The sequence below is a fragment of the Perca fluviatilis genome, chromosome 11 (assembly GCF_010015445.1).
Source record: "Perca fluviatilis chromosome 11, GENO_Pfluv_1.0, whole genome shotgun sequence".
In the NCBI taxonomy this organism is placed as follows: Eukaryota; Metazoa; Chordata; class Actinopteri; order Perciformes; family Percidae; genus Perca; species Perca fluviatilis.
Window position 1 is genome coordinate 36,120,836 of NC_053122.1, and position 20,285 is coordinate 36,141,120.

The following is a 20,285-nucleotide window of genomic DNA, read 5'->3' on the forward strand; positions in this document are numbered from 1 at the left end:
AAAAAAAAAAAAAAACAGTCAACTATAGTTTATGCCCTTCACATTTGGTAAGGGTTAGGGGCAGTTTCTGATGAGTAATTTAAGAATTGAAGTGTATTGCCATAGTCTAAAGCAGACACTACTAGGCTGTTTGTTTGCTACTAGAAATCTCCTGTCAGCGTCGTCCAACAGGGTTTATTTTCTTATTTTCCCATTTTTTGAAAGTATTCATGTTGACATTGCTCTTTGAAATAAAGGTATTTGATTTTCAAGTTTTTATTGCTTATTTTGCATAATATTCACAATTATTCATATCTTAAGCAATTGTCTATAGCTCTGAGAATGTTCATTGCAATCAATATTGATTGCATTGAAGACTGATATTTTAGGAAACTGTTAAATTTATTTACTGTATTATTTACTTTGCCTGTCTACATGCGAGAAAATAAAGTAACAACCTAAACAGAATATTATTGTAATTTCCAAATAATCACAGATATATGTTGCATTTATTTTGTTACTGTATTAGACTGTGAAATCATTTAACAGTGTGAATACAGAAATATACAGTATTTCTGGTTTACAGACTACTACCGTAAAGTCATTTTACGTATGAATACCGTAAAAATAATGGTATACTGCTGGTGTCCCTGCTGCCAGCTCTTTACTGTTATTTTACAGGAAAATATTATTTACAGTGTGACTTTGGTTTCAATGCCCCATTCCTCTATGAGTGACCTCTGTGCAGCTGAGAGGTTATCTGCTGTAAGAGCCACAGGGAAAGGCAGCACTCCCAGAAGAACTGTGGCCAGCTTTGAAGAGTCATCCACATAATGGTGGGTGAGTTCTAAATATGCGTCCATATTAATGGAGGTCCACATATCAGCAGTCAGGCTAACAGCTTCTACCTTATGCATGACAGCCCTAGCCTTGATCTTCTCCTCCTCTTCCTCATACTTCTGGACCACCATGTTCTTCAGAGCCCATCTGCTGTCGTCCACGATGGAAAAAAAAAAGGCTGCAGGTCTTTCACAATCACATTCACAAGAGCCTCATCCAGCTCTTGCTTTCGGTCCAGTACAACAATCAAATAAAGACATGAAAATGGAATTAATAAAATAAATGAAAGATTTATGTAAAATGACAGGCCTAGGAGTCACGGAATACCTGGGGGTATACCTGGGGGGGTTGCACGTGACCTGCAGACAAGATGGCTGCGTAGCGCGGTTGCTCTTGCCCTCTTCCCAACTTTTACATATTATCCATCCACCTCGCATTGTTAACTTAACAACTCTTTGCCCCGAGTCTCCGTAAGCCCCGTGTATGGGATGGCTGAAGGTTTGAGAAGCAAAACAGGGTTTGACCCTCCAAAAGACGATGAAAAGCTTGAGTCTTTTAAGCTAGCTGTATCGTCCATGCTAGCTGCCGCGATGAAAGAGCAGCTAACCTTTATTGAGAAACAGTTTGCGAAGTTTGAAGAACAGCTGGACAGCATAAAAAAACAGAGGTAACGATGAACTCAAATGAAATTAAGAAGCTGAAAACGGACCACAAAGGTCTTTCCACTCATCTGGCTATATCCAAGCAGTCTTTCCAAACAACGTGCTGCATGCTCGAAGCAAACATGGCCGAGCTAGAGGACAGGTTCCGCAGGGATAATATTCACATTATCAACCTGCCAGAAAAGGTTGAAAACGGCGATGCAGCGGGTATTTGTTTTATCTTCACTCACTAAATGGTTCCCTGCTCTCAACTGTGGGAAGATGGAGGTGATGCGGGCTCATCATATAGGTCCAGGGCGCAACACCGGATCCCGCACCCTGATCTGCGAGATGCTATGTTACACAGCCCGGGACCGCATCTTGAAGGCAGCCAGAGGCTCTCAGATAGAGGTCAGTGGCAAAGAGATCCGCTTCGCCGCGGACTACAGTAACTGCACCATCAAACGGCGCCGCTCATTTTCCCAAGCGTTTGAGACAGCAAGGAAACTCTGTTTAATTCCGTTCCCGATTTACCCGGCTAAACTAAAGCTGTCCCGTGGGTCAGAAGTGCACCTTTTTGAGATCCAGGCAGAGGCTGAGGACTTCCTCGGGCGCTCAGACCCGGCCGGAACGCAGGAATCTGATGTCTGACTTTCAGAACTACTAACACGGGATCTCTAGATAAGTAAAGTATCATTAATAGCCATAACACACCTCAGGACATACTTAAGGTAACTGTAACTCTATAAGTAACCTAACAAAATGAGGGATGCTGTTTTCTGTTTGCTTACTACAATACCTGCTTTACGTCATGGGTGTCAAACTCATTTTCCCAGAGGGCCAGACGTGGAGAGTTTATTGACGTGCTTTTGCAACTGAATTCCACTTATTTTTTTGTTTTATTTTGGTAGCTTTTTTTCTCATTTTTGTTGTTTTTGTTCCAACGTTTTTGTGGCTTTCTCAGATATTTGTCCCATTTTTGTAAACTTGTTGCTTTTTCCGACATTTTTGTATGCTTTTTCCGACATTTTTGTTGACATGAAGCACTACAAAAGTCATCAAAAGAGTTCCTTAGCCATCAGAGAATTTAGCAACTCAAGCAAAACAAAGACATTTTTTTTTTAACAACAACAACAACAACAACAACAACAACAACCTGTTCCACAGCCTGAATATGAAAACTCGCAGCTTCTGGGGGGAATTTCTGAGTCTGAGTCGGCAAATCTGCCATATTCTGCTTTGAATGTCAGGTAATTGCAGTTTAAAAAACACTTTCCTGTGTTTTTGTTTTGGTTATAGCGAGTTATTATAGCAAGTAGAGAGTTTATTGGAGGTAAGTTTATAGCATGTAGACAGTTTTGTCCAAGTAACTTTGTAGCAAGTACAGAGTTGTTTGCAAGTAACTTTGTAGCGAGTAGAGAGTTTATTACAGGTAAATTCATAGCAAGTAGACAGTTCATTACAGGTAGATTCATAGCAAGTAGACAGTTTATTGCAGGTAAGTTTATAGCGAGTAGACAGTTTATAAAATAGTTTATAGCGAGTAGAAAGTGTATAGCGTTGCTTGAGTTTAGCAAAGGTTAGACATGGAACCTGTTGCGAAGAGAGGCCGTTTAGAGATGTGGGAACACTTTGATTTGATTTCGCCCAACAAGGTTGGCAATAGCCTATGTTATTTTATTGCTTATATGGGATACGCTGGTGTGCATTAGGCTATGCGGCTCTCCATAATACGGAAATGTCTAGATTTGAATTAGCTACATCCTAAACTATATCTTAATGAAATAGTATTTGACTATAGGCAATAGGAACTTCTTAATATTCACATCTTTCATATACATTCCGCCAAGCACTAGCTTACTCTATTCTACCATTTGGGATGTAGGCTTGTTGTAGCCTGTTCACAAAATCTGTTGTGTGTTTGCATCTATCATGTATCATCTAATATTGGCTCATATTCTGCCACTGGCCGGGATCTGTTTTTTAAAAGAATGATCACAGACTATGGCCAAACATGAGAAAAGCACATAGTGTCATTGGAAAACATCACTTAAGGATACTTATTGTGATTTCTTTTGTAGGTCCAGTGTTTGATTTGTGACCATAAGCTGGCGTATAACAACAACACCTCATCCATGTTGTCGTGCCAAGCATGATCGTGCCACTGCCTCTGAACAAGCTGAATCCAACAGTCAGGGTTAGTTTTTCTTCTGATTCTGTGTGTGTCTATATACTTCTGTCTTAACTGTTTGTGTTTTTCACATTTCAGTAGGCCTACATGCATGCATTTATTAATTACACATAGTCATACTGCATCATTTTTTAAATGTACATTTTTTGTGTTGTAGGAAATGGAAAGGACTGGATAGATGAAGCACTTGTCAACGTGGTCGTAAAGGACTCACAACCCTTCAGAATTGTGGATGATATTGGATTCCGAGCTTTTGTGAGCCTTTTGGATCCATCCTATATTCTGCCATCGCGGCAAACTGTGAAAGCCATGGTGGAGTCCAAGTTTGTGGAGGAAAAGCAGAAGACCAAGGATGAATTGCTGAAGGCTACAGCTGTGAGTCTGACCTCAAACATGTGGACATCTATCCATATGGATGCTGAACTTGCCATCACCTGCCATTTCATTGATGCCGATGACAAAAAAATCTGTGGGGAAGTTCCCAGAGAGACATACAGCTGCTACAAAGACATCTGTCATGGAGGAATGGGGGATTCAGGGAAAGGTGAGATGCCTTGTGACTGATGGTGCAGCAAACATGATGGTATGTGGGAATATTTTGCAATTAAGACACAGCATTTGTATTGCCCATGCTATCAACCTGGTTGTGAAGAAAGCCATTGACCAGACACCAGGTCTGGAAGAAATAAGGGGCAAGGCCAGGAATATTGTGGCCTATTTCAGAACAAGCACTCTCGCCAGAGAGCGGCTCCTCAGCATCCAGCAGCAGATGGGGATACCTACTCACAAGCTTGTGCAGGAAGTGGAGACACGTTGGAACAGCACATCTGACACGATGGCCAGGCCTTATGAGCAGAGGGAACCAGTCAGTGCTGCTGTGGTGTCACTCTGCACCGATTTGGCGGCTCTGACTTCTGCAGAATACCACAACATAGCTGAATGCCTTGGAGCAAAATAGTTCTCCTTGTGCGAATGCTGAGGCATGCCATTAGTTCTAAACTGCGGGAGGTGAATGGTGAGATGGCTAAGCAGCTCTGCAACAACCTCACGGGGCTCATGACAGAGAGATTAAGTCACTACGAGACAGCCAGTCAACACTCCGTGGCCACTCTACTGGATCCACGATTCAAAGCAGTGGGATTTTGCAACACAGGAAATTCTCAAAATGCTGTGAGAAGGCTCACAGCTGAATGTTCATCTCTTTTAAGAGACAGCAGCACTGCACCTAACCCAGCAGCACAAGAGCCTGCTGAATCCTCAGGTATAAATCTATGGTCAATATTGTCACGTTTATATAGTATTTTTGTAGCCTAATTTTTAGTATAATTTTTTGTCACTATTCAGGAACTGGCCTATGGGATTTACTGGACCAACATGTTACGGAGACCAGGAAGGTGAAAAGTGCCACTGCGAATGCCACTGTAGAGGTGCAGCGGTACCTAAGTGAGCCGAACATACCACGCTCAGAAGATCCACTCCAGTTTTGGGCACAGCACAAACATGTTTACCCTCATTTGTACATGCTGGCCCGCAACATTCTGTGCACACCCGCCTCCTCTGTGCCATGTGAGTGGGTATTTTCAAAAGCTGGTCAGCAAGAAAAGAAATAGGCTCAGCCATGGAACTGTAGAAAAAAAATTCTCTTTCTGAATAAAAATGAATTTTAATTTCTTTTCCCACAAACACTTGTCACCAATCTCAATAATATTCCCCTGACCTGTCCACGAGCACCGTTATTGTCCATAAGCATCATCACTGATTAACTGTCACAAGCACTTTCACTGTCCCAAAGTATGTCCTTGCCACTGTCAAAGCACTTCCCCAATGAGTTGACTCAAACTATTTCTATAACCACCACACTGGCAGTACACTACATGTCAGACTGTTAGATTGCTCATATAGCCTACGCCTTCTGCACTGCCTATATCACCTATTTGGCTGAGGAGACAATGTTGCTCTAGGCTACGAACTCAACATAATCACAGAAATGTGTGTGCAATGTGTTCTTCATTCATTTCCCTCCCAAATTAATGTATTTGTTTACAAACACAAGACATGACATTGACGTTCACAACCAAAATCCTAACTTTATTGGGGTTTTTTTTGTGGAGAAGGCAATTACATTTTTATTTATGCAAGGTCCCAAACATGCTTAGTTATTTATGTCATATTTTTATCCATGAATTCATACTCAAAATGTATTCAAGACACTGAACCCCGAGTTGTCCCCGATGTTGTGCATCGGAGTGTAAATGTGTGTGAATGTTTATCTGATGAGCATCAGCCACAGCGTATGAATGTGTGTGAATGGTGAATGGTTCCTGTACTATGTTAAAGCGCTTTGAGTAGTCGTTAAGACTAGAAAAGCGCTATACAAATACAGTCCATTTACAGTTACAATGCTATCCTTAACCTCCACCACCAGATGTCCTCAGAGTTCTGAAGCTTGGAGTACGGAGCCAACAAATAAACAGCAACCTCTCAGCAAGTTGCCCAATCCTTCATCACACTCCCCTTCATCTGAAGCTCTTTTATCTCACCTAATTGGCACCTACCACCTGTACGGGTAGCATAGGGTGAGCATTGAGCAAACACTGGAAAATACCATGACGTGTAGATAATAGTTATTGCTGACATTTCTTGTATATATATATAATATAGTAGAGGCCAAAAGTTTGGACACACCTTCTCATTCAATGCGTTTTCTTTATTTTCATGACTATTTACATTGTAGATTCTCACTGAAGGCATCAAAACTATGAATGAACACATGGAATTATGTACTTAACAAAAAAGTGTGAAATAACTGAAAACATGTCGTATATTTTAGATTCCTCAAAGTAGCCACCCTAGCCGCTCTCTGGCTCTCTGCTTGTTCTGAAATAGGCCGCAATATTCCTGGCCTTGCCCCTTATTTCTTCCAGACCTGGGGCCTCATTTATAAAACCTGTTACGCAAGAAAAAGTTGCGTGAAGCAGGGTGAAATTTGCCGTCGCAATATTCCTCGCAAAAGTCGGGATTTATAAAGAATTTCCATGCGTAAAAATGTTCCCAGTTTTTCGCAACCTTTTGACCACACGTGTGATCGTGCGTAACGCTCCCAAGAGGTTTTGTAGACTGCATTTTAGTGACCTCCGATGGTAACACCAAATATCACATGGATAAAGTTCTCTGGATGCATAGCGCACAGCCTGCATGTGATTCAATCATAATTGAATTTCCTTATTTTCTCACAAAAACGAAAATGATCATATGTGATCTCACAGGGTTAAATTGCAAATATGAACCATAAATTATGTATATATCATTGGTAACTGAGCTAAAGTAAACATTTGTTAAGTATTTTTACATAACTTATTATGGCTGTATTGATTTAAAGGCCTAATAATGTGGTGGGTCCACCAGACCCAGGAACATTTTCTGTCTAACAAAAATATGAACACCACACAGTGTGCAATCCATAACCAAAACACCTGTGCCACTCAATTACCCTGATATAAAGTGGGGTAGGTGTATGGCCTGTGTATTGCCACCAATCATCAGCATGGCAGATTTGGCATTGCTCGAAGATTTAGCAAGACGTATGCGTCGTGAGCGCGTTTTTCGGGACCACGGCGATTTTCTGGCCCATGATGATGAATGGCTTTTAACCCGTTTCAGGTTACCTAGAGCTATGCTCTTGGACATCTGTGCTGAATTGGGACCAGCTTTAGCAAGACCCACCCGTCGGAACAGACCCATACCTGCACATTTGCAGGTGTTGACCACAATTGGTTTTTTGGCTACTGGGACGTTCCAGCGCGAACTGGCGGATCGATCCGGCATATCACAGCCATCATTCAGCGCGTTTATGCCAGCTGTATTGGAAGGTTTGATTCGAATGACCCCTCGCTATATAGGATTTCCCTATGCTGTTGTTGAGCAGGCCCAGATTAAAACGCAATTTGCAGTAATGTCCGGTTTCCCTAATGTAATCGGAGCAATTGACTGCACACATGTTGCGATAAAAGCACCATCTGAGAATGAGTATGCTTTTATTAATCGAAAGCAATATCATTCAATCAACGTGCAAATCATATGTGATGCGGACATGATATTGTTAAATGTTGTGGCTCGCTGGCCTGGCTCAACACACGACTCATTCATATTGAGACAAAGCAGTGTAGGGAGACGGCTGCAGGCTGGCGCAGTGCAGGACGGTTGGCTTTTGGGTAAGCCTATATATGTGAGTTTTTTTATTATCTTAACCTTTTGTCTGGGGTGGCTTTCTAACAATAATTGAAAACAAATTTCACGCAGGAGATAGAGGGTATCCACTAAGGACCTGGCTGCTCACTCCCTTTCCCAACCCACAAACTGCGGCCCAAAACCGCTTCAACACTACACGGGCGCGCTCGGTCGGTGGTGGAGCGCGCCATCGGGCATTTAAAATCACGCTGGAGGTGCCTGGATAGGTCTGGGGGAGTCCTATTATATGCACCTGAAAAGGTGTGTTTCGTGATTTGGGCATGTGCTGTATTGCACAACATGGCACAACTTAATGGAGTCCCTCCACCTGCATTACTGCCAATCGAAGAAGGCCCCGAAGCTCAAGGCATGAACGACGAAGCCCATACAGCGGTTATGTTGCGCGAACAAGTGATGCATCATTTATGTAATACAAGACTACAAGATTACTTTTTCAATTATTTTATTGCACTACAAATGTCAGTCAACACATTGCTGATATTACGCACTTCAGTGGTCAGATTATTGATTGCGGAAATTATATCTCTCTGTGATTGTAGCACAGCATCAGTGAGGACACGGCCGCGTGCCTCACTTGGGCCGCAACTGGAGTTTGGCGGAGTAGCGCGGTCGGCGCTGATGGGCTGTGTTTGTAGGAGGTCGTCGCTGGTGGGACCCGTGGAGCCGCTACTGGCAGATGTGGAGAGGTTGTTGGACGAGGCTGGCGCAAGGGAGTCGGAGCCGATGGTGCTTAACGCAGCAGGTGCTGGGAGGTCGCTGCTTGCAGGCCGCCTGCGTGTGAGGCTCATTCTTCGTAGTTCGACCTCATCCTCGTGACAAATTCCTATCACAAATAAAACTAATTATTAAGAGACTGTTGTGATTCGTGGTGTTGGCTTTATTCTTAAATGCATTGACTTCATAACAAAACAAACTAACCAACCAAACAAAAACACTTACCTGCATCGGTGTCACCCTCCTCCTCAGGCAAAATCCCAGACAATACAACTTCTCCAATGATACCAGCAATCCTCTCATCTGAAGCAGACGGTGCCTGCAAACCCGAACCACTTCCTGTGGCAGCTGCACTTTGTTTGAAGGCCGAAATGCGCTTCTTTGCTTCCAGCTTTAAGTCATACCATTTCTTTTTGACTTCATCAATGGTTCTTGGAACTGAACTAACTTTAATGACAGCATCGGTTGTACGCTGCCGCTCTATTTTTTTGGTTCGGTTTGTAATACCTTCTTTAAGGCCTCCAAACAGTATTTTCTTTCGATGTTCTACCTCTGTTAGGAGCACCTCGATCTCACAATCACTGAATCGTGTTTTTTTTCCCATTTTTCCGTTTCATGACTGGTGATCAAGGGCTCCTTTCAAGGCTGGAATATTCATTAACTTATTAACATGGACCTTATTAGGACAAATATGGGACGACCTTGGGAGGAGCGTGAGGCTCGTGCACGACCGCATAAGGTAACGCACGTCCATATTTATAACGAGAAGAGTGCGTACCGGTGTGCGCCGCAAGGTGTTATAAATCAGAATATTGTTTTTGCGTACGAAAATTCTGACTTTTTTGCGCACGAAATCTTTCGGAATAGAATCTACGCACAGTTTTATAAATGAGGCCCCTGGTGTCTGGTCAATGGCTTTCTTCACAACCAGGTTGATAGCATGGGCAATACAAATGCTGTGTCTTAATTGCAAAATATTCCCACATGCCATCATGTTTGCTGCACCATCAGTCACAAGGCATCTCACCTTTCCCTGAATCCCCCATTCCTCCATATATATATATATATATATATATATATATATATATATATATATATATATATATATATATAGAACCCACAACAACAAGCACCACACATAATATAAAAATGTAAATTGCTGCAAAACTATTTTACCCATTGTGGTACCCCTTAGGAGTGCCCAGCCCCTCCCTGAGGTAATCAGGCAGCTGATTACCTCACCGGCAGAACCATAGCAACATTATTTTTTCCCCATAAACCAAACAGGCCTATGTCATTTTACACAGATGAAATTATAATGTTTTAATTAAAATAAAAAATAAAAACATAGTGAAATTAAGAATTAAACAGACACAAAACATTGTTAATTTTGGGAACAGGGCCTAGTGAAAAGGGAGAAAGGTAGCCTTCTCACAATGTTCTTATTGAACGCGTTTCTCAAAGTCTTTACAAGCTTCTTCAGCGTTTCGTTTGAACTCAATGGATCCATTTTGAGCGCACAGGCCCATACGGGCTTTTAGTGTAATTAATTGTTCATCACATATGTTCAATCCAATCCACTTTATTTATATAGAACGATTTTAACAAACACAAGGTTTCCAAAGTGCTGCACAAAGATAAAACAGAATAAATAGATGACACAATAAAAGCACAATAAAAAGATGAGGTACCCAATATAAAAGATAAAAAGCAATACAATTAAATAAAATTAAATAAGTAAAATAAATAAATAAAACTAAAATGCACTGCCCGCACACAATAAAAATATGCAATAATGCATAAATTTGGATATTAATCTCAAAAATGTATCGTATCAACCTGGAAATCAATATATTTGCATTCATACGATGGGCACCACTCCCTTTTTAGCGGAAGAAACTCTAAACAACTTGTAAATGGATTATCTACAACTGCACTTTATATTTAATATGTAGGTTATAGGTTTTGCTCTATTTCTCTCCATGAGGGGTCCATCCACACTCTGAGGGCCCGTAGCTGAAAGGCTCTGTGATACACTTTAAGGTTGGGTAGGGCCAGGCCTCCCGTGTTTGTGGTACGTTGCTGGTTAGAGTATTTTAGCCTAGGTTGTTTATTATTCCAAATATACTGCCGTGTTAAAGTATGAAGGTTCTTCCAGAAATTTATTGGTGGGGGTAAGGGAATCATTGTACTTAAGAAATTCACACAAGGAACTATGTTCATTTTAACCACAGCAATCATGGACCGTAGCAATGCCGGCAGCGCAGACCAATTGGCCAGATCTCTTTGAACACTACTTAGTATAGTTTCATAGTTGTCCTGGACGACTCGCTGTAGTGACGTGTGTCTGGTGATGCCCAAATGTGTAATTTGCTTTGGGTTGGTATTTTAACAGTAATGGCTGATGTCACATGCCTGTTGTTCAATAAAAGTAGATTAGATTTATTCCAGTTCATTTTATAGCTGGAGATTGAGCCACATTCGATGAAGATCTTAAGAATTGTTGGAATAGAGTCCTCAAGATCAGAGATGTACAACAAAATATTATCTGCAAATAACGATATTGAGTTGTTATTGGATTTAATCTGGACATTACAGACTTTATTTTGCCTTATGGCTTGGGTTAACGGTTCAAGAGAGATTGCAAACAAGCCCTGCTCGATGGGAAATGGCTGAGAATGCAGGCCATTGGTTGAGACTATGGCCGTGGGGTTCGCATATAAAGTATGCACCATGTCAATGAATTTGGCCCCCAAACCAAGCCTCTCCATTACTTGCCACAAGTAATTCCTCTCTAGGCGGTCGAAAGCCTTTTCCGCGTCCACTGATAAAACTGTTGGGAGGTTTTTGGCTTTTTCTATTACATGGAGTAGTCTGCAGCATGACGCTTTGGTATAAAACCTGATTGGTCGGGTGGACTAGCTTCTCGATAAAGCGCTCTAGGCGGAGAGCCAAGACTTTGGAATAAAGCTTAATATCAGTCCCGATTAGGCTGATCGGCCTGAAATTGGAGCAATCTGTAAGATCTTTGCCCTTTTTGGGTGTAACGGAAATTAGCCTAGTGTTGGTTTGATGGTGGAATGTGCCCTTGTCTATGGCTGAAGTTAAAGCTTGTAAAATGGTAGGTCCTAATATGTCAAAATACTGTAGAAGAAGTTCTGATGGAATTCCATCAAACCCTGGCGTTTTCCCTTTTTTAACTGTTTTTAATGCTGATTTAATTTCCTCTAACGTAATAGGTTGACCCAGTTCTTCTGCCCCCTCTTTTAGTTCTTTTAGGAACTTCTGGCACTGTGTCGGATCTGGGTTGCAGGAGGACTCATACAACTTTGAATATAAGGACTGAAAAGTGGCGCTGATATCCTTAGGTTTTGTTGAGATACCTCGTTCTGTGCGGATGATGTTAATAGTAGCTCTGGATTCGCTTTGTTTTAATTTCAGAGCAAGCAATTTGCTTGGTTTACAACCATTAAAATAATATTTTTGCCTCACTCTGTGCATTATGATCTCAGCTCTCCTTCTTAGCAAATCAGTCAGCTCTGTTTGACTTGTTACTAGAAGAGTATGTGTAAATTTAGAAAAACAAGTCTTAAGAGACTGCTCTAAAGATTTACAGCATTCTTCCAACTCTCTTTTCCTCTTCAAGTTGACTGCGAAGGAAGATGTGAAATCTTTAATAAATCCTTTAGTTGCCTTCCAGATAAATGCAGGGTCAGAAACTGAGTCAGTATTGATTGATATAAACTCAGCCAGTTTTCTAAATTCTGAATCAAAAGCTGTGTTCTGGATCTCCTAGATCTTTCTCAAAACATATCACAATGGAATGTGGTTATCAGCGCATTGTGATCAGACAGAATTGCTGGTTCTATTGCTATTGTGTGGAACATTGCCTTAAATATAGTACTGCATTCATGTCTCCCCCTATAATTAGTGAATATTCATTGAGAGAAAGCCATTCATTGGCTAGGCGCAGGAAAAAAACTTTCATCATATGTAGATGGTGCATATACCGAGACAAAGGCTATTTTCCTACTCCTTATTGTGGTGCATATATAAGATATCCTGCCTGAAGAGTCTTTACTACTTTTTTCTACGGTGAGTGCACATTTCCGTGACAGCAACACAATGGAGCCCTTGGTTTTGGTGTCGTCACTAGAAGAGGCAGCCACCTTAAAGTATTTATTTTGTAGACGATTTACATCTCTTTTACGTAAATGTGACTCTTGTATAAGCACCACATCTATGTTATTCCTTCTTAAATAGTCCAGGAATTTAGCTCGTTTGATTAGCCCGTTTAGCCCCCTGATGTTAACTGAAAGGATTTAAAGCTCAGCCATCTTCAAAATTTGTCTTGAGCACCCTACCGGAATTTGCTGATAAATTTGTAGCAAAGGGTGAACTGTTAGCTCTGAGCAAAGTGTTGTAAAAACATAAAAAATAAAATAAATCCCCTAACCCTCAGAGACCGTAGACCCCAACCCCTATCTGCAAGATACGTGGCCACATTAAACGCAGCTTGCACAAACTCTAGCTCACAATTATCCCTCCAGGCTAAAGTCACAGGTACGTTGAAACAGGTCTGTAATGAACTTCTTATGCTAAACATGAACAGTGTTACAAAAACCCTAGAACTAGCTCTCAACTAGCTATCAAATTCTGAAATAAGCTATGTGAAAAACACACCAACCTGGTTGGAGTAATAAACATAGATTATAAGATGGACTGTCAGCATCCATCATGTTTTTCAGTCTGGTTAAATGTTTCTTTAAAGCTTGGCTCCAAAACTTACAGATAGTGTCCTCGGGACAAATCATAGCATCGGTTGCTATGTTAGCCACGACTCTATTAGCCGCCGCCATGTTAGCAGATTTTGTGTCCGATTATGTAGCTTACACGATAACGGGACCTGTATTCTCGCACTTGCAAGCAATTCATTGAGTCACTGTGATAGCAAATAAAACAAATTGGCGTCAAAGAAAAAGGAATAGACCTGGTTATTCGATGAAATGCGGAGGTGGGTACGAGAGCCTAAGTCTTCTGCGACCATTGCGATGCTGGTCACCAGACATCACATTATTCAATGTTAATAGATTTTAATGAGCCATTTGGTCAAGGCAGGTACCAAATCCAGCAGATGTTCTGAATTAACAAGCCCACACAAGTGAAATAAATTGAATGTTGGATAATTTATGAGATAAGAGAAGCTGAGCGAAGGGGAGCGATAGTGGACTGACTCCTACATACTGCAGGTGGGCGGAATTAGTAGGACAAACTCTGCCATCTAATTACTTATCTGATTGAATTCAAACTCTGCAGTGAGAAACATCTCCACAGCCGCTTGGATTATAAACTGAAGGTGGGCTGGGTAATTACCAGCAGCCTGCTATGAGAGAAGAGATCTCTTCCCTCCAGCAGCAGGGCGTCATGACAAAACAAAGTCCAAGCAGAAAGTCCACTTACTCTACTGTCCCTTCTCCATCAACAACCATTATAAAACCGTCCTTCACATTTGATCTCACTGGTCATACTACCATCTGACTGGTTGGTTTTATGTTTGAAACGGAATTTCCTCAAAAAAAGAATGGAGGACCTCCGCACAATTTTTTTTAAAGAAAGGTTTTATCACTCCACTAGTCTAAACTGACTTTACAAAATACAAGTTGAACTTTCTACACATCCAGCTATTAATCATCTGAAAGCCTAAAACTAATTTCCCAAGGCTGCTTCTGTTGACATATCCTCCTTTGTGATGGGTTTGGATTTGATAAGAGAAATCAATACAAGCTCAGGCTTTTACTCATATTGGTCTTTTTTATGTCATAAAAGGAGGGAGTGTCCCTAGAATTGTGTACATGCAGTGTACATCTTCCTAGCTCGTCTCTCAGAAGCCTGATAGGTGGTGGTACATTGTTTGATGTCCATACAAGAAGCGGCCTTTTGACATTAGCCTTCTGGATGACGAAAATATGAAATAGATCCAGTCTGACTGGGGGTCTGCGTGTCGTGTGGAGTCGGTGAGTTTCTAAAAGAGCTTTGACAAACATCAGTTTATAACATATACAGCCCAATTACAGCATGCAGGACAACACATTATGACTTGATAATGCAGTTAAATCAACTCTTCACTGGATTTTCTAATAATTAAAATGTTTGAGGGGTTGTTTATTCATGAAGCTTTACTCCTGTTTGACTCTGCGGCAGATTCCATTAAATTAGTATTAAATGGTATTATTATGGAGTGGACCATTAGATGCACACCTGTATATCAGAAATGATACTAGACAACCGTGTACCTGCAGCAATTATCCTGAAATGGTAATGGAGAGTTCTGGTAATAGATGTAGAAAAGATAGATTGATTTGTGAGCCCATTAGAGCCTCAACTACTTGTCAGTGTCTCATTTTCAATCTCACTGAAGTGAACATCTGACATCTTTTTTAATGCTTACATATGTATCCTCTTTATGCGACAGGTGGAAATGCTACACACAGTAATCATCTCAAAGCAGGATAGTGAGTTACACAAAGACATGTTTGTGCTCTCCAAAGTAAAGAGAATTTGCTGTGGACGGATTGTAAAAATAAAGGGTGATATTTGCATTTGAAGTGAAAGAAAAAGAAACCCATTTCAAACGATCATAATTGATTAATTCAAACACTGGCGCAGAGCTTTGGCTTTTGTTGGAATATCAACAAAAGCTCTACGCCAGTGTTGGAATTAATCATTCATTCTGTTCATTTCCCTTCCAACGAATATTAGAAAGCTGATCTTAATCTTTAAATTACTTTTTAAAGGGGAAATGTATGATACAGCACATTCATCAGAATTATTTCAGCACCAGCAGTAAATTGTGGCTATTTAAAATAGCTGCAGTGTCACTGTGCTGAGTTATTCTTCTATATTCACATATTTTCCTTCTAAATGAATATAATAACAGAGGAACTAAATCTTTAAAGTACCTTAATGTTGGGGATCCTGGCCCAGAGCATCAATAAGTGAAGGAGACTTTTTGCAACAGTAACTGACGCCAAGAGCTCCTTACCAAGCGTCAGTTGCCTATTTCAATCAGGAGAGACTTTGTTGCAAATATGCAAGGTTTATTTGTACATATGCATAATATGAAATGTACAGTCTTTGGAGATTAGACTCCATCGTTATAAAAATAATTTGAAAGGAGTAGAGAAGCCAAGGCATATCCCCCCGATGGAGTCTAGACACTGGTGGTGGTGGTGGTGAAGGAGCCCAAAGACCGGACCGAAGGAGCCGACCGAGCGGTCTGCTGGAGGAGGACCCAGGGTGCCGTGGGTGACGATGACTGGAGGAGGAAGGGGAGGAGGAGGGTTGCACGCTTGACTTGAAATGACAACTGACAGCAGCAGAGAGAAGAACAGAATTAAAGCAGGGATGCCATGCTGTGATTGGCTCGTGGAATTCATGGCCAATTCTGGTTGGTTTACGCCTATAAACAGCTGATCAGTTTTAGGAAGAGAGAGAGGTGGGTGAAGTTTAGAAGTCTTCCTGAAAGAATTTACGCTGAGCTTCATGTCTGGGAGTGAGACTGTTGGACGGTCCAATGGATTCCAAAGGTGACATACTTTCACAGCTGAAAACCACAACGTCCACAGGAACTTCCTGAATGGCTCTTCGTCCACTGTGCACGCATTTGCTTCCTAACTTTCTGCAACCGCTAAATAAAATATCTTGACCAAGACGCCATGCACCGCCCGTGTAATGACAACTAAACCATCTTTATGGTAATGGAGCAAACACCATCCATTATAGGCCATGCACTTGTGGCTAAAATCCCTGTAAGACATCCACGAGTGTGGACCTTGAGCTAAGAATGTTTTGTCAAAAACTACAAAACAAAAAGGCAGCAACGTGACATTACACACATGGCCATTCCATTCACTTGTGCGTTGAATATGTTGATCCTTATGATGTTTGGCATCATCGTTGACATCGAAGAATTGAAGGAAGCTCAGTTATCAGCTTTGCATCTTCGTCTCTGATCAAAACCAATATGAGGAGATTTAAACGAATTGAGCAGGGATCAGTGATCTGAGGCAGGTGAATAATCTGAATAATGTGTCATTACTGTTCTGAACAGGCTGACTGACTCTTCACAGATATCACTGTGATATTCTCTGCTGCTGGATACTTCACAGCTTTTCATATTTATTTCATCTGTGGCCTGCTGAATGTTAACAGTCATCAGAAATGCCATGTGCCCACACAAGTGACCGGCAGCAACAATAAAAAGTAAATTACACTCCTGTCGAGTGGTAAACCGAGTGCCAGTTTCTTGCAGAAACAAAATTGTTTGGTAATTTCAATTTTTTTTAAGATTTTCTTTCAAATAACAATTATTTTATTGAGCATTAAAACGTAAATGTGTTACCATATCGGTCAAATTTCTGCAGCAAACACGCTCTACCGTAGATGAGGCACATTTAGGTTGTATACAGTATTCTGGGGTTAAAATCCAGCAAATGAAATTAAAATCAGACTGTCTCTGAAAAACATTTTTATTTAGATCGAACAGGATTTTGTCTGTTATCAAACAACCAGCATCATGTTTCAAAGCTTCTTGATATATACTGTATATTTTTTTCTTTTTTTATGGCATGTCACTCAAACTCACTGACGTCACGTTATTCACCAATACTAAGTACCATTATATTATTATAGTTACACGGAGAACCACTCAGCTTAATTGCAAACCTTGCCAGAAAAGAATCCGAATCCACCATCAGCAAAATCGGACTGCTAAAATGTAATGTCAAACGTGATTTTAGGAGTACAGGTGGACATATGCAGGTCCAAATATATGCAGCTGTTTTGATACATGTATACTGATGGGTTGACAAAAAAAACTGGACCGAGGCTGAAAAATCACAACTAAAGATCTGTTTGCTGACTACTGAATGTTCCTCCTACTTTTTCCTATTAAGTGTCATGGTAAGATCTGGTTAAAGCTGCTGTGACGATCCAGGACTTAGCCAAAAAATTTGAACATCGACAACTTCTCAGTCCCTCCCCCATTTCCGCTAAAGCACAAAACGGACTCCTAAGCCCCTCCCCCCACAAGGGAGAATGAATGCGTGTGCATGAGCAGTGATTGACACGCAGTTAGACACCCCCCCATGGCCCTGATTGGTGCATCTGAACAGGGAGCTGTGGATTTTTGCAAATCGCACTCCAGGCTGTAGGTGGAGCCAGAGGAGCCGGATTTCTTTTTAAATGACCTGCTTCATGTAGTTCTACTGGAACATAGGGTCAGTTTCAGCAAATATGACAGAAAGTTAGTTTTATAAGTCTTACCTACTGCACGTTTAACTTTTGTACTCAATTTAACTTTGTACTCAACTTTATCACAAAATTGACATTGACATTTGACATGTTATTAAATTCCCGTCTGTGCAATGGAGTCCGGCAGAGAGACGGTTGTGTGTGTTTGATAAACAGCTGCTGTCGATCCTCTTTTTGCTTCTCATCCAGCGCTCTTTACATATGAGTGGATTTGCTTCATTTTCAAGTGTTAATGCCATTGCTGTTTTTTTATTAAATCCACCTCTGCTTGACAATGGTCTCGCATTGCCAGACCTTCCTCCACAGCGCTGCGGAGGAGGGTCTGGCTAGTCCACACAGCATTCTGGGATATGAGAAAAAAACGTGCTCTGGTTTATTGGCATTTCTTTAAACCAATCACAATCGTCTTGGGCGGTGCTAAGCACCGCGTGGAACCTCTGCAAAATAGCCTCGGGAAGGAACTTGTTTTGGTAGAACGTGTAAGTTCAAAAGTAGTTTTAGTCGTGCAACAGGAAACTCAGATTGGACAGATAGTCTAGCTAGCTGTCTGGATTTACCCTGCAGAGATCTGAGGAGCAGTTAACCATAGTCACAAATCCACCGGAGGTTAGAACGCCAACACAAGGAAAGAGGAAGGTGACGGACACCTGGCCGATAATGAGGGCCATCCGGCGGATCTTCCGCCTGCACCGGAACAATCCCCTAAATTAATTGTTGTCGATATAGACTATCTTGACAATGTCTCTCAGATAATGTCTCGGTCACATTCTGATCGTCTCTCTGCTTTCCATCGAGTCACAATCCACCTGTCAGACCGAAGCCGTTTAGCATTTCAAAAAACACGTCAACTGCCTCTGTGTGAAGTACACAAGGTGACAGACAGCCACAGTGTTACAGAGTATATGCTGCTGTCAGTGTTAAAAGCTTAACACTTCAGAGACATTTACAGAGCCGGGAGAGGAAGCTACCAGCAGGCGGCAAACAGCAGGGAGGATAAAACGTATAAGTAGGGGTAGAAAGAAAAAATGAAAAACTGAACTGGTTGTATGCGTTTGTCTAGAAATGATCAGAAGAGATGGTCACGTTTGTTGGATGGGATTGTTTCCTGCCAGTGCCACCTTGTTTAGAAAGAGGGAGAGAATACACTGAATGCCTGTGCCAGTCCACCACTACCCTGATCACGTCTCAGATATCTCAAACCTTCACTGCAACATTGACCCAGTCTTTCACATACAAAAGTTGGAATACATGAATCCAGAATTGTTTGAACCATGGGAAGGGAAGACTCTGGTGGTAGAGTTTCTGTGGGAGAAACAGCTTGACTTCTTTGTTTATTCCTTAAGATGTGTGATATCTTATGGATGGCATTTATTTTTCAGAAATAGCCTTTCAGTGTATTTACATTCTGTAATTACTTCCCATATAGTAGTTTCTATCGTTAGTGGTAGAGTAGGCCATTTTCACCCTATATTTAAATTTCCTCCCTACGCTTCCCTAAAGCGTTCGTTCTTTTCCCTACAACAACTTTGTTTGGCTGCGCTGTAAATGGATACTTCAGATGCACTGTTGAATTTCTGACAAAGTGCCTGCATGAGGTCATATTTCCTGCCACGCATTGGGGCCGCTAATTTATGAAACGCTTCTATTGGTTGTATTTGAGGGTAGGAATAAACGGGGACTGCCCATTTCTCCGACACTCCATTGTTCCAACCTCTCAATAACCCGAAAAATTCCCTTTGGTCCTACAGCCCACTAGTCCGACGTCCCTTTGTTTTGAAAAAAATAAACCCTCTGCTCCGACATCCCATTGTTCCGACCGTATAGGCTTTTGTGGATCACCTCCCATAATCTAAAATCTGAATCAATAATAACAAACAAAATTACTTTTCTCCAGTTTATTAACCCCTTTAAATGTTTATCTTTGAAAAACTGAAATAAAAATGTAGGCTAAGTCCATTTGAAAGGCAAGATTAATTCCTATGACTCTTGGACTGATAATTTTACTATTAGGGACAATTATTTATAATATTTTTTTTAGGATTTTTGCCTTGTTTAACATGTCGGGAATCCCGAAGTTCTCTGTTTGAAACAACCAAGAGGAGGCGTCTTCTCACTGATCAAGTTAGTTTCACATTGGTTATTTCAGGGATATGCCCCATTCCTGTTCATTATCATTGCAGGCTTATGGAAATATAAATACGTACATATCCAACCCCAAACTAACTTTAACCTGTTGGACTTCGGACTTAGCCTACATTTAAGGTTATATGTAGGTATATAACGTTGGACGTCGGACTAGTGGGCTGTAGGACCAAAAGGAATTTTTCGGGTTATTGAGAGGTCGGAACAATGGAACGTCG